The sequence below is a fragment of the Cupressus sempervirens genome, chromosome 11, assembly GCF_028749045.1.
Source record: "Cupressus sempervirens isolate cs-2001-9-10 chromosome 11, ASM2874904v1, whole genome shotgun sequence".
Taxonomy (NCBI): Eukaryota; Viridiplantae; Streptophyta; class Pinopsida; order Cupressales; family Cupressaceae; genus Cupressus; species Cupressus sempervirens.
This window is the reverse complement of record NC_143128.1, coordinates 710,778,859-710,794,779: the sequence shown is the minus strand read 5'-3', so window position 1 is coordinate 710,794,779 and position 15,921 is coordinate 710,778,859.

Below are 15,921 nucleotides of genomic sequence, written 5' to 3'. Positions count from 1 at the left end.
TAAAAGTGTGCCTTGTTAGAGGACTTAAACTTACAATAAAGAAAGAAATTTCCTAAGATATTTACACAAGTCTATTAGGACTACTCTATTAGGAGATATAATATGAATCACCTATTGAAATGATTCAACACCATAATCCTTTAGTTAGCACTCTATTGCTAGATGTTAGATCTTCTCTATCCTAATGAATCCTTGATCCTTTTGAGAAATGTCTTAGCATAGGTAGTTCCTTATGCAACACTTCCATGTGTTGATTGAACATGGATTAGATATTTATCAACATAGCTCTAGTAGCAGCATCTTTTTCTTACATCTTGGCATGCCTACCTTGTGTGGATAACAGTCTCTAAAAATGAGACTGACTTTGACTTGGAGATAGTTTCAAGGTATTACCTATAAGTTTTAGATCTCCATGTAGTTGGTTAGCATCCCTATCAATTTCTTGTTTGAATAAATTTACATCACATAGCTTGGTCTAGAGAGAGAAAATATTCTCTAACACCTTCTTCACACTCTCTACTTTGGTTTCTAGATCAACTTGTCTGAGTACAATAGAACTAGAAATATTTTCAAGTACCTTTGAATGAAATTTCCTCTTAGATCATTCTAAGAGTTTCACATTGGAATCTAGGTCATCATCTTCTATTTTCTCAATAATACTAACAAGTTGTTCAATGATTGGCTTATCTTCATTCATCTCAGGGAGACTAAAAGCATCATAAAATATGTCTTTAATTTCATGCAAATTTTTTTTTTTCTTATACTCCCTTCTCATTATTTCTTGCTTCTTCTTTCTTTGCAGAGATTCTTGTAGAATGCTCATCTATTCAATTGTGATTTTTGATAGATAAAACCTGGGCAACTCAATCAGCTCATCTAGACTTACATTCCCAAATGATGTATCTTCTACATGGGATGTGCTAGGACTAGGCCTTGAAATCTTTAGCGGGGTAGAATCTATACTTAGCCTTTGAAGAGTATGACTAGCAAGAGGAGATATAGAGACTGGTAGGGTTACCAATGTATGTATAGCAATCTATTCATCTGGCTTAGTAGGAACCTCTAACTCTTTATTCCTACTATCATCCTTCACTTCTTTTTGAGCTTCACCTTGAACTTGTAGAGTAGGTACATGAATGTCTTCCTAACCTGTATGAACTTTGGTTCCATCCTTTTCAATAGTAATAATGGTAGGCAAACCCAAACTATTTGGGCTAGGAAATGATGTGTCTATTTGTTCTCCCTCAGCCTCTTTCATTTTAAATATTGTAATGGGAATTGTAGATGGTGTCTTAGTTGTAGAATTAGGTTGTGCTTCTATGGATTGAGGGGACACATTGGATGTTTCTTTTAGTTTCTCCCCTAAAGATGTTAGATTTGTCTTCTCAATCACATATACTCTCACCAAAATAGGATTTGTGCATAGTGTTTCTACTATGGTGGAGTCAACCAATATCTTCTTGAGATCTTCCTCAGTCAAAGGATTGATGTTATGATTTGATGTGTCTGGAAAATCCTTGATTTTAGTCATTGAGTCCTATTGGCACACTAGGTCCCTATATGGAGGGTTGACACTTAACACTTATATATTTGGTACATCTTGCTGCTTATCCTTAGTTGTGGCCTCTTTTGCTGATGTCTCCTTAGTCCCACCTATAGTACTATCCTTGATTGGAACTTTATTACTTTGAAAATCTTTATTTTCATAATCTTCCTCAGGTTCCTTTAATTACCTTCTTTCAACTATCTTGGTAAGTATCCCATAGATAGTCTTGCAAAGCAATTTGCTTGTGTTACTAATTCTTCTACATTGTTCCTCAAACTCTTGAAATCTATATATTTTTTGGAAAATATCCCCTTATATTTGTTCATGGCTTTAGCCATCATCTTCTTGTCCAAGGAATGCATCACTCTAGCTAGCTATTCCCCTCTTATTTTCCTTTTTGTGGTCAAACTAAATTGCCACTTTTTCTCAACTCGATCATATAGACTCTTAGGCAATGAGTTAGAAAACTCTAGTGGAGTGGATTTTAAATTTTACATCATGTCATAAATGGCTTCTTCAACCTTACTCTTATCCTCACTCCCTACCTTATCAAAATTTATATGTGTAAACCTAGAAAAATATGCATTTGTAATAATATTTTTAGACAAATTATAAATATCAGAGGATGAAATGTGGCTTACCACTATGAATTGGCTCAAGTCATCTAAATCTATCCTCTCCTCATCTAAATTTGATTTAGGATCAGACTTCTTATTGAATATTTTGTATGTTTTCATAGTAGGCTCACTTGGCTCTATTGTATCAAGAGTCCTCTTGCCTCTAGACTTTGCAACTTCTTATTTGAATAGTGGTTTCCCTTGTGCTAGACCTAGTAATAGGTACTATAGGCTTCTATTGTGGCTCTTCATAGGCTTCTCTAGTTTCTCTACTATTTTTTCTTGGCTTTCCTCTTTTTGGCCTATGTGTCTTTTGGTACTTCCTCTTATTCTTCTCCCTCAACTCCTTTTACATCATCTTCATAATCCTCTCCTTGTCCTTGACTTAATGCCAATGGGACTTGAACTTATTCTTCCTCTTCATCATCATCTTCTTTATCTTCTTCTCCTACTTTTCCAAATCTCTCCTTCATCCTTTTAATAATTTTGTTCTTCTTCCCAAGAACTATAGGTTTTTTAAAATCAATAGTTATCCTTGATTTAGCTTTCTCATAATTCCCAAATGAGGTGGCACTCTTATCAATGTCTTCTTCCAATAAGGCTGTAATTTCTATAGAGGCATCATCAAAATTTATCTCATATGGTAAGGGATTAAGACATCTAACCCTAGGTATAGTTTATTTCACATATGTTTGGTTAGCATCTACTAAGAAACAAATATAATCATATTGTTTCTCCACTAAGGATATAGAGATCCTTAATCTTTGTTTCATGGATTTCTTAAAATCCTCAAAATAGCTTGTTGTCACTGAATCAAAGTTATCACCTAGTTGCTCTATGAATTTTGAAATCTACATTGAAATAGACTTGTTGGTCTTCCAAGAAACTTTTCCAAACGTAGGAAATGTGTTCTACACATAGAAGAATATGTAAACTAGTAAAGAGACAAATTTTCGTGATGCACTCATTTCTTTTGTTATGGTCCCCAAGTTTTCTAATAGTTGTCGTACTTGTAACTCGAAAAGGTCATAAGAATGGTCCCTCTTTACTATCTTGAATCCCAAATCAACATCAATCCAAGAAACATTGTTTAGTCAACTAGATTGAAATAACTTGTGAGCAATCAATCTCATTGCAAAGAAAATTAAGGGATCTATGATTATGTTAATAGACATACTTTGTTTGTTCCACACTGCACCTTTTTTCTTCTCAATCACCTCCTTTGCATCACTTTTCATGCTCTTAGGTATATCAAGGGTAGGGTACCTTGATACTTGGTTTACGATCCTCTTAGTGAGCTTAATCAATCCATTCTCCAACTAGATTTATCATGTATGTGGCTCAAAAAAATTCTCATCCCTTATGTCTTAAACAATTGAGGAAAATCTAGGGCATGGTTTAACCCTTTCCATTCAACTATTTTATACTCTTCAGTCAAGAATCCTTTTTCATAAAGTTGGTTATATGCATCACGTATTTCTATGTCACCTACTTTACCTATGTTTCCCATGTAACAACACCTTACATCTTGTATGATCAAAAATTTTGATGGTATAATTGACAATGCACTAGATGAGTCTCCTTTGTATGCTATTTTAGGTATTTCTTGGAAAGTTGGTTATCTCACATCATTACTTATCAATTGTAGATTGAAAACCTCCTTTCCCTCTTTCCTAACACTAGCAAACATGTTAGATGCTATTTCAAATAATTAGGGTTTACAAAAATTCAAACAACATAGCTCAAAAGTAGTGAAATACCTTTCCAATCTGATGAATGTGTTGAGTTGCAATTGAATCTAGTTCAAAAATGTTATAATCTCCTTTCCCAATTTTCATTTGTGCTCTTCATGCTCTCTTAAATTATTGATGAATTCAAATGAGTAAAAAACTAACCATATAACACTTCATATTCAACAATAAATTCTTAGTGCTTACACAACTATAGGCTCAACTATCATAGGACTTCCCACTCACTCAACTTATACATGATTTCTAGTATGCTTGACTAACATAACAAGCTTGGCCAATACTAATCACAATTCCATCACTTGGCAATAATGGCAAAACTTTCCATGCTTGAAAACAACAAAACTAAAGATTTATTTTTAGTTCTAACTAATTAATTGCATCTCAAATCATGCATATATAATATTTTAACATCTTAGATTATTAGAACTAATGTATAATATAAAATTTGAAATATTAGTCCCATACATACCTCTTGATTTCCTAGTTGGGGGTGATGTGATCACCTGATCCATTGGATGAAGTGACATCATTTGAACTTGATGTGTTGTAAGCTTCCTTATTTTTCCATGATTTTTTTATTTGAACCTTTACCTTCTCTACATTGACCTTTTATTTTCCTTTATTGTTTCCATTACTTGTACTGGTGACCTAGTTGAACAATTTATGCTAACATGACTAGTCTTGAGACAACTAAAGCATGTAGTCTCACTCAACCATCTATTGTAGTTTCCTCTAAAATGTGTTCTATTTTAATTCTCAAGAACATGTCTATATTCTTGAAAATAGTGATAACTATACCTTGTATTATAATCCCAATTATAGGATTTTCTATTTTGTTGTACCTTTGTCTATTTGTTTGATGTCTACTTGGCATTAGATCTGCATTCATATGCTTTATGTCCATACTTCTGATAATTATGGTAATATCCTTCCAATCTAAAAGTTCTTATGGCCTTGATCCTACATTCATGTGCCTAATGTCCTTTCTTATTGTATTCATGACAATAACCCTTGAATTTATGCTTAGGGCTTTGATTTGCATTGTTGCTCTTGCAAACATTTTCTATATGACCTAACTTTCCCAAATTATGACAAGTGGGTTCGTAGTTCTTACCTTTTTTGTTTCTTTTTTTACCACTTTTAGACGGTTCTCCTTTTTTAGTACTAGTATATCCCAATCAAATAGTATCATTGTTAGACCTTGGAGATCTCATCAATTTCTCAAAGTATTTGATGGCTTCACTAGGTTTGTTGAAAATTTCAACAAATTCCTTTTTCATTCTTAGTTCATTGGCTAGTTGATTATTTTGTAATGTTAGCTTTGTGATCTCACTATCCTTTCCATTCAATTCATGGTTTTTAATCATCAATTGATTCATTATATCCTATTGCATGTTGGCTTGAGCTTTTGCACATATGGTGTCTTGTCTTCCATTCTAATGATCAATGTTCTTTTGTCATCTTCAATAATGGCTTTTTAATCCCCATCTTTCTTTTTCTATTTAGTAACCTCACATAGTAATATTGATTGGAATTTTTGTTTTATCTCAAGATTTCTAACCTCTTTAGTTAGGGCATTGTTCTTTTCCATAGAATCTACAACTACTGCATCAAACTCACTTTAGTTTCCATTCTCAAACAATTTAGTAGTTTATTCCTCTTTGAAATGAGTGACATTTAGCTCAATATATATTTCCTTTCTTCTCTTTAATGAACACTACATTTAATCTCTTTCTTGATTGAGTTAGTGTAGGGAAATTTGTACTTTAATCTTTTAATTCTCAATAACCTTTCCAACGTGTAGACTTACATCGTCAAGATCTTTCCTCCACATTTGTAAAACTCTCATTTCTAGAGAACTAGGCTTTGATACTAATTGTTGGAAATAACCATGGGAATGTAAACTTTGAGAAGGGGGGGGGGGGGGGGTGAATCATCACTTCAAAACTTTAACCATAAAACATTCAACACACCTCCATCTCACAGTTTACCATGTTAATTGAAATAGCCGACTACACATGTTCAACCATAGCATGAAATAAATAACACATAACACAATAATTTTTTTAACCAAGAAACCCTTAATAAGAAGGTAAAATTTGGGTGGGGATGACACCCACAAATCTTTACTTCTGTAGCTGTAATGTGTAGCCAATTAATGTTACAAGAAGTTTGACCATAAACTATGATCTACCCTATGAGGGATCTACCTTGTTAAAGGATTACAAAGACTATTAGGTCTCACCATGTTAAAGAATTTCAACATCCTACTAAAAGTGTGCCTTGTTAGAGGACTTAAACTTATAATAAAGTAAGCACTTAGTTAAGAGATTTACAAAACTCTGTTAGGACTACTCTATTAGGATATTTACTATGCATCACATTTTAAAATGATTTAGCACCAAGATCCTTCAGTTAGCACTCTATTTCTAGATTTCATATCTTCTCTTTTGTGATGAATATTTGATCCTTCTAATTAGATATGTCTCCTTTATCCTCTCTCTTGTTTCCTTTTTTCTCTCTAACTAATTCTTTAATTCATAACATTATCACAACCTCCATAGCCACCATGAACTCTCTCTACACTTAGCATTCATCTTATTCCACACATTCACTCATCATACAAAATTCTTAGGGTATTCCTCCTTAAGTAAACATAGTTGGGCTAGGGTTAGGTAGGAATCAATGACTATAGTTGATCCAAATTTTTGCTTAGAACATCCTCAAATTTGATTGGTTGCATGTATTGCATAGGGATTCATAGTATACCTCCATACATATCTTCCAGAATCATAAAATAATCATTAAGTTAGAGAAAAATGGTTTACATAGGAATTTGTACCATTACAAAAAACTATGTTTAAAATTGTTCACTTGGCATCTGAATACTTTGATACTCATCCATCACTATATTCACAATGCTAAAACTCGATTCTTGAATGACTTGACATACACTATTTACTTGGCTCATGAATCACTCAACTTGTATAGTCTACTCATCTCATGAGTGACTTGTCATATACTAGGTATATTACTCAACATTTATTGTTTGACCACTGCTGCTCGACATGCTCTGATCACTCAAATCACATTGATTGATTGGCTCACTCTGATAACTCAGGTGACACAGTAATATTGATAGATAATGACAAAGTTTTTTTCATTGCCTTGTCAAAACTAATATGATATTAATAGGGTAGAAAAACTCCTTTTTCTTACTAATCTCTAAGATCAATACCCTTTTTCCTACCACCTTTAATAAAAGAAATAGTAAGAATGATATTGTGTAGAGTTCAAGTAGCCATTGTTCTTTTGATGGATAAGGGAAGTGGATGAGGAATGAACATAGAATTTACATTCTATAACATATCACATGTTCATAAATTCCTTTTATGGAACACATTCTATTCACTTAGGGTATTTGATAAAAGAAAATCCTTAGGTCATAGGAAATATCACATCACCAAAAATATTTCCTTTTCTTGTCCGTTCACTACTTATTTTGAAAAAATTCCTATTATTTTAGCTTTTAGTCAATCTAGTTACCAATTTTTTTAATGTGATACCTATGGCATGGTATAGGAATCATATAGATACTTTTTTAGGTTCATATGTTGTTCTAGTATTTCTAGACAAAGTTATCTTAAGATTGGTTTACTTAGATATTGGCTTTCCTTTTCTAATGGCTAGAGTGGATAGTAATGATTTACAATGAAGAATCATGACATCTGATGAATATTAGTGCAATTTTTATGTTGTAATATATTTTAGAGTCACTCTTTTATGTTTAGATGACATGATATACTCATTATAGGGTTTTCTTATGATTTGTGTCCCAACCTATCTATTTGTAATATATTTACTTTCTCTTGAAAATTAATGATTGGATGTCAAGTATGAGTAAAAAGTGTGGCAATTTTGATACATAATTAGGAGGTCAAAATAGATTTAGATAAGAAATTTAAATAAGAATTGTCCATTTTAGGTTTCATAATTTTGAGGGATGATTGGTTGGGAAGCTGTAGTAGTTGTATATTAATAATGGAAGTGTAATATCTATATTTTTAGGCTAACTTGATGATAATACAATGATTTTTCTTCTATTTATGTTCAATTCTTGTTATTTTATTTGGATTATTTTTCTATTGTGCATTCTTATGTAAAAGGTTAGACATATCCTATGGGGATTTTCCATTCTTTACTACATTAAATTTCCTATTAAACATCACTACTTTTCAGAGGATATAGGTTGGCTAGATAGACCTATGTTCTAATATGCATTGAATTAATTGACCTATAACTTAGATTATTATGATGAATATAAATATTTGAAAACTATTTTTTATGCCTTTTATACCCTCATATTTGGAAAATTTTATTGTGAGTGGCTATGTAGGGGTTTTCCTAGGTCAACCTTGCATTTTGGTGATTTCTACCTATACAAATAGACAATATAAAAGAGACAAATGCATTTAATTCTCATAAATCTAGAGAATGTAAAAATTTCTATTTTTTTAATATAGAAATATAATATACAGTTGAACCTTAATGTGGTAGACAAAGTCATATACAAAAATGAAATTAATGCTTAATTGAAAGCATGTAGACGAATATACCAGAAGCATAAATATGTATATCCAAACATAATAGAAATTCCTACATCTACGTTTTATTTTGGTGATTTCTACCTCTAAAAATAGACAATATAAAAGAGAAAAATGTATTTAATTCTCATCAATCTAGAGAATGTATAAATTTCTTTTTTTTTAATGTAGAAATAGAATATAAAGTTCTACCTTAATGTGGTAGACAAAGTCATATACAAAAATAAAATTAATGCCTAATTGAAATCATGCAAGAGAATATAGCATAAATATGTAGATCTAAACATAATAGAAACTAGATGCAAACGATACAATCTAATTAATATTTGACAATAACCTATTCATTATCAAAAATCTTATCTATCTCCATGATATAGAAAAATTATTTGAATGCTTGAATGTTTATTATAAGATTGATGTTGGATTGATTTGAAAGTCCTCACTTAATAGGATGTCTTCAAATCAGGGCTCCAACTTTACATCTATTTTATCTTCCCAAAATGAAGTTTGATTCATTTTTTTATACAAAATCCAAAGACATAAATTTGCAAAGAAAAGGTCAAAAAATTATTCATGTGAGGGATGGAAAAAAAGTATTCGAAGGAACTTATTTCAAGTATGGAAGTAATGGACACAAAACATTGTAATTTACTCAATGAAGTTTAGGGAAGAAGAAAAATACCAAGGGTAGAGTTTCTTGTGTAGAAGAAGATTCAACCAAACCTTTGAATCAATTGGAGGATGAATAATCCCTAATGGTAGAGATAGCTATACATAATTAGGAGATGGACCAAGGTCAATTTATAGTGAAGAATTTGTTCAAGACTAGATAAACATTTAAAGGTAAATTTTGCAAAGCAATAATTGATAGTTGTATTTATAATAATCTATCACCCTTGATGTATTGGTGGATAAATTGTTTTTGTAAGTATTGAAGCCTTTGAAAACCTATTAGATAGCATGGATCAAATAATACTATAAGTTGTTGATAAGTGAGAAACAATGAATGTGAATATTGGATCTTATCAAGATGAATCTCTTTGTACTATAATACCTATGGATATGTGTCATAAATTATTGTCTAGACCATAGAAGTATTATAGACTTGAGGTCTACATGATGGGGTAAATAATAGGTAAACTATCTTTTAAAATAAGATAAGACAAGAATTGTTAAAGGTTTTTTGGTTGAAGGAAGAAAGTTTTTGGATGGGTTTTAGAGTGATAATATGTGTTATAATTTAATCTCTAAGAAGTATTGTTTATGATTAAAAGAAGATGAAGATAAAGAGATAAAAAAAATTCTTGTAGAATAAAATGATATAATATCAAATAATGTGTTTGATGAGTTTTCACTTATTAAAATCATTAGTCATTGCATGGGTCTAGTCCCTAGATAAACTTTACCAAACCTAATTACACACTAAATGAAAAATGTAAATATTGAATAATTGAATAGGAAGTGAAATAATTATTGAATAAATGATTGACCAAAAATATTTTGAGTCCTTTTGTACTAAATGTAGTGTTAGTTCCTAAGAATAATGGAGTCTAGATAATATATACTAATATTGAGCCATCACTAGGATTATAGTAAAGGATATGTTTCCTTTTCCTAGAATGGATTACATAGTGAATTATTTGAGTGAGAAAAATATTTTTTAAATATTGATTTGAAGAGGGGTTATTATCATATCAAAATAAAATAAGGAGATGAGTAGAAGAATACATTCATAGTAAATGAAATATTGTATGAATGGCTAGTGATCCCTTTTGTACTGATCAATACACCTAGTATTTTTGTGAGAGTGATGAAAGAAACATTAAAGAAATTATTGAATAATATTTTGAGTATTTATCAACATGACATTATGAGTTTAAGTAAAAATAAGGAAGACCATTTGTTTAATATGAGGGAAGTATTCTAGAGATTAAGAGAAGAGAATTTGTTGATAAAGTTTAAAATATGTTCTTTCATGGAGGAGATAGTGTATTTAATATTTTTCATCTCACTAGATGGATTAAAGATGGGTCTTGAGAAGAGTAATGAAATGTTTGAGTGGCCTACACCTAAAAGTGTTGGAGAGATAAGATCATTTCATGTATTGGCTAACTTTTACATAAACTTCATTAGAAATTTTAGTTCACTTTGTATCCCTATAGATGAGAGAATTAGAGGAGATAGGAGAGAATTTAAGTTGACAAATGGAGGATATCTTTTTGAAATTTTAATGAAAAAGATAACTTTAATCAACCTCTATTTTCTTTATTTTAATTTACTCAGGTGTTTCAAGTATATTTTGATGTAAATATGAGTAGATTTGGAGTACTATTTTCAATTAAGGGCTAAAATAAGTTTTTATAAAATATTTTAAAAAGTTCATGAATTTTAAACTGTATTGGAGAAGAAAACAAATACCCCCAAACAACCAACAACCCACCACAAAACCAAGAGCAACATAGCTCAATAATAACTACAAAACCAACTAAAAGACTAGAAAATAAGATAACTAGCCAAACATTAGGCTAGCTCAAGAGCCAAATCTTCCTTATTTTCCTTGATCTTTTCCATGATCTCTTTGACACCCTCTTTGATTATCTCATCATTCTTGGCTTCTAGCTTCCTTATAGTATATCTAGTTCTTTTTTTATGGGCTAGAGACTCTTTCACCCCCTTAGCTTCATCTAGGTCTAGCACCACAATTTTGTCTACACTCAAAGCTAAACTACCTATAATCTCATTCATAATCACCACCAAGGCCACCAAAATTTTAAGGTAATTATGTTCCAAGCTATTACACTTTCTTTCTAGGTTGTCAATTCTATTTACCAACCTCTGCAACAAATTGTTCTTATCCATATCATTCTTAATGGCACTAATCTCAGGCCCCTTATTTAACTTATTTATAACTTCCTCCATTTTTGCATTTATGTAATGCCCTGCCAAGGGATCCAAAGAATTTCACTAAGTTTGCCAAACAAATTTTTTTTTTTAAAACATGAAAGTAAAACCATCTACATCATACACATGATAATGAAAGCATTAGCAACAATTCAATAAACATAACATACATAACAAGTTACATTCTTTAAAGATCTCTTAATGTTGAATCACATCTAATCATAACTATTAATGATTCCATCTAATACTACATCCACATGAAATAATAATGAAAAGTCCAACGTTCTTAAATTACATTTTTGATTGCTCAATCATCCACTGTACATGCCATAGGGTATGAAAAGACTTAAAAGAATAAACATCCATGTAAATAAAGTACATCATCATCCAATATTAATCCATGATGCAATAACTTAATGAAACCACATATCATACATGTTACATCATCATCATGAAGATATAAACATCCATCATAAAAGATAACCACATATCACAAACATAAATAACAAAGTGCACGGTTCCTCCCAACTATAAATAGCATCATTAGACCATCGTGGATCCTAGCCATCCCTCTATGTGCAACATTCCAAATCACTGAAGAGATCATCAGTATTAACATAGTAGGAATGTCACACCTAAACATACTACATCATATACAGAAAGTAATCTAACATGCAAAGTAAAGCATAAGATAACATCATCTAACATATGAAAATCATCAATATAAGAAACATACTAGTAAATACATCCATCATAAGGTATATCATCTATCATAATGCTCCAAGAACAGAATGAAGATAAATACCAACCAAGAAAGCCCCAGCCACTATGTCTAAGATGAATCTCAAATAATAAGAGTGATAAACACTACCACCCAACCACGTGGAACCTAAGTGGTCCACTCCCACCGTGCTAAGGAGATAATCTCAAGTCCCAAACACGCTATCAAAAATCACATAGCAAAGATACTCTCTAAGTCCAAGAATCCTAAAAGTATACTAACTCAAAGGTTCCAATCACAAATTGACATCTAGTTCCTAGAGGCACACAATGACATGTAGGAAACCTACTATGCAAGCAGGAAAGCGTCATCACATATATCACATACAAGTTACCCTAGTAGTTAGCTAAACTCCATGGGTCCATGCTAATCCTCATGTGGCCACTAGTATTCTCTCATACTGACAAGGCATACTATGGAATGCAAGGTCACAACCATGCATTCTCTCTACTCCTATCCTAGTCTGTACAAGCACTCAAGGCATCAGAGAGAACCAAAAAAATTATCTTTTTAGGTTCATTTAATCCCCATTTAGTGTGTAAATGTTATCACTTATTAACCAAACTTACAATGAGTTACCCTGGTAGCCACTTAGGGCCCCGACCCCCATTACAAGCCACTTCTCGATACTACAAGTAGATAACCTACTCTAAGCTCATGGAATCATAAATCACCCCAGTCCTATACAAGCAACTAGAAAGAAAATACCAAAAGATAATTGTTGTCACTTAGGTTTGCACCCTTGTCCAAGGCCTATGCACGAGGACAACCTAGTGAAACATGGAAACAAACTCCAAGATGTGGGACTTGAACTGCGAGGTTGAGTCTCTAGAGAAGGCTAGCTTCCTCTTACTATCAGGGTGCACCTAACTACACTCAAAAGGAAAAGGGGAAGGAGGAGATGCAGAAAACAACTCTACTCTACCTAAACTATGGAGGTGATGCACCAAAATAGAGTGTTCAGACCATTTCTGCCCATATATGCACTATTGAACCAGAATGAAACTAAGGATATGTACATACAGGCTTGTTTTGATCTAATAACCTCATGCAAGTCAAGAAGCACAACTGAATAACACAAGGAAAGAGGAATCTCACTTATATATTATCCAGTATGCAAGAAACAGATACAATATGCAGGTTACAGATCTCGACAATACACTAATGAGAGGCAAAAGGGATGCACAAACACATCAATGGCTGAAAGGGATAAAATAGAGAATCATTCGGTTCAAAGGCACAGGGAATGTTACACTAAGAGTTGCAGAGCAATATCAGAGAAATTAGAAAGAGTCGACCCTTGGAAAAGATTACAAAATTGCCTTTATAGTTCGGGCATAACTGAGGGAAATGATTCTGTATTAACTGCTTCAACTACTGCCATTGAACCCCAAAATATCTGATCAAAGATCACACTCGAGTATGGTTCTAAAGTAAAAAATGAGATTTTTGACTAAAGGAATGCCTCGAGTAGACAGAAGCGGTGCCAATGAATGATCCTAACACAGTAGATGGATCGGCTGAGACGGTGGAGTGTTTCCCTATACCTTGCATTCATTTCAGGTAGGTTAGAATTGATTGTGAAGATCAGATTGTAAGATAACCTTGATCACCTTTGCTTCCTAGTTCATGAATCAACAAGGTTGAAGCAAGTCAACCAGGCTATATGAGCCAGCTGGGTCATGTGGGCCAATTACCTTTCTTCATTCTGCCACCTAGGGAAGTCTTCGTGGTTGAACTTCTGTCATTAGACTAATTGCGCCACCCTTGCAGATATTCATATTAACTGTGACGATTACATTAACTGCCAACCACTGACTGTCCTTTCTGACCAGACCAGCGAGACATGTGTCAACAAGGCATTGTGTCACCAACATAAACCTCGAGCGACTTACCCATAGTGAGGTGGTGATGACCATCGATCGACCTAGATTCGACGATCATGAAGACTCGTCATACTCCATACTATCCTTACCCCGGGCCCATCATAATTGGTGCCACCTCTACAACCTTTTCGTATTCAACTGACACCTAGCAATACCTCAGTGACCGCACCCTGGCGAGACCTGGCCCCATTGACACGTGGCAACCTATCGCTACGTTGCTATGGTAAAGATCGCACATCTTCACTATGGCGATATGGCGATAGTCATTGATCTTCTCTAATCTAACGGCCACAAAGACCCACCTTCCTGCAACCTTCCTCCCTCGTAATTCGCTGGGCCCATGGTACATGTGGCACTTCCCTGTTGGTATGTCGATCATTTTATCCCTACTGCGCTGGCGGGATGAAATATGGTCCCACTAGGACATGTGGCGCCCTGTCGCTATGTCGCCATAGTAAAGGTCGCACATTCTCACCATGGCAATATGGCGACGACCATTGATCAGCCCTGATCTGATGACAGAGAACTTGCGAGGTGTAAAAATATCATAAGGTTCAGAACTTAGGTAATTTTGATATCTTCGTGGGTATTAAAATATTAGTAATCAGGGAGGTGACCGTTGGGCGGGGTAACATTCAAATTTTGAAACTTGGTGGGGCAAACAAAATGTGGTAACAAAATGTGGTAACATTCTGGCAACTCACAGGGGGCATGAGCCTGCTTGATGTATAAGACCAGTGCCTGTAAACAATCCATTGGGCTATGGAGTAAAAAATGGGTCTGAAAGGTACAAATCTGAGAACTGCAAAACCCTAACCCTTTTTGCAAGGAAATCAAAACATTGAAAACCCTAGATTTGCCTCTGTAACTGAAGCAAAACAAAACTTCCTCTGCAACTTGAGACTGTCAAAACTTTAGAAGCTGGCAACTCAAAAGGTTAACCCTGTGGATGCACACTTCTTGAAAGGAAGGAAATAACAGAAAAGGAACTAGACTAACTATGTACATGGATTTACAATCCTCATTTGAAGCAAGCTTTAAGATAAATCCCATTGACTGGGATGGGTAGAACTTCACCGTTGGGTCTGCTTAGTTGGAATGTATTAGCCTGTTTGCAACTGGCAATTAGGTAAGGGCCACTCCACAATGCATCAAACTTAGAATGTCTTCCTGGTTTCGCTCTATCTAAGTCCCACTTGAGGACTAAATCTCCTTCTCTGAAGGTTCTGGCCCTTGCATTCTTATCAAAACTCCTTTTCATCTACTGTTGATGCAACTCCAGGGTCTTCATAGCTTTACCCCTTTTTTCTTCTAGCTCCATCAGCTTTGCCATTCTTATTGACATGGCACTATCTTCAATCAATTCCAGCTGATGAGCCAACTCCAAGGAAGGGAATTCTAGTGAAATTGGGAGTCTAGCCTCCCTACCATATACCAACACAAAAGGTGAATTCCTGATAGATCTCTTGGGCATTATCCTATCAACTCATAGAGAAGTTCTTAATTTCTTATGCCAGACCCTCTAATTGTCTTCTATTGTCCTCTTCATGATTCTGATCAGATTCTTGTTGGAAGACTCAGCCAAACCATTTCCTTGGGGATAATAATTTGATGATGTGCTTAGGTAGATATTGTGATTCATTGCCCATGCACAAATCTGGGTTCCAACAAAAGATTTAGCATTATTTGAGATGATAGTAGAAGGAACACCAAACCTAGACACAATCCCATCAAGAAATTCAACAACTGATGGTTCTGCGGCATCCTTCAAGGCAACTGCTTCTTTCCACCTAGTGAAATAATCAGTAGCAACCAAAATCCATTTATGACCTGCA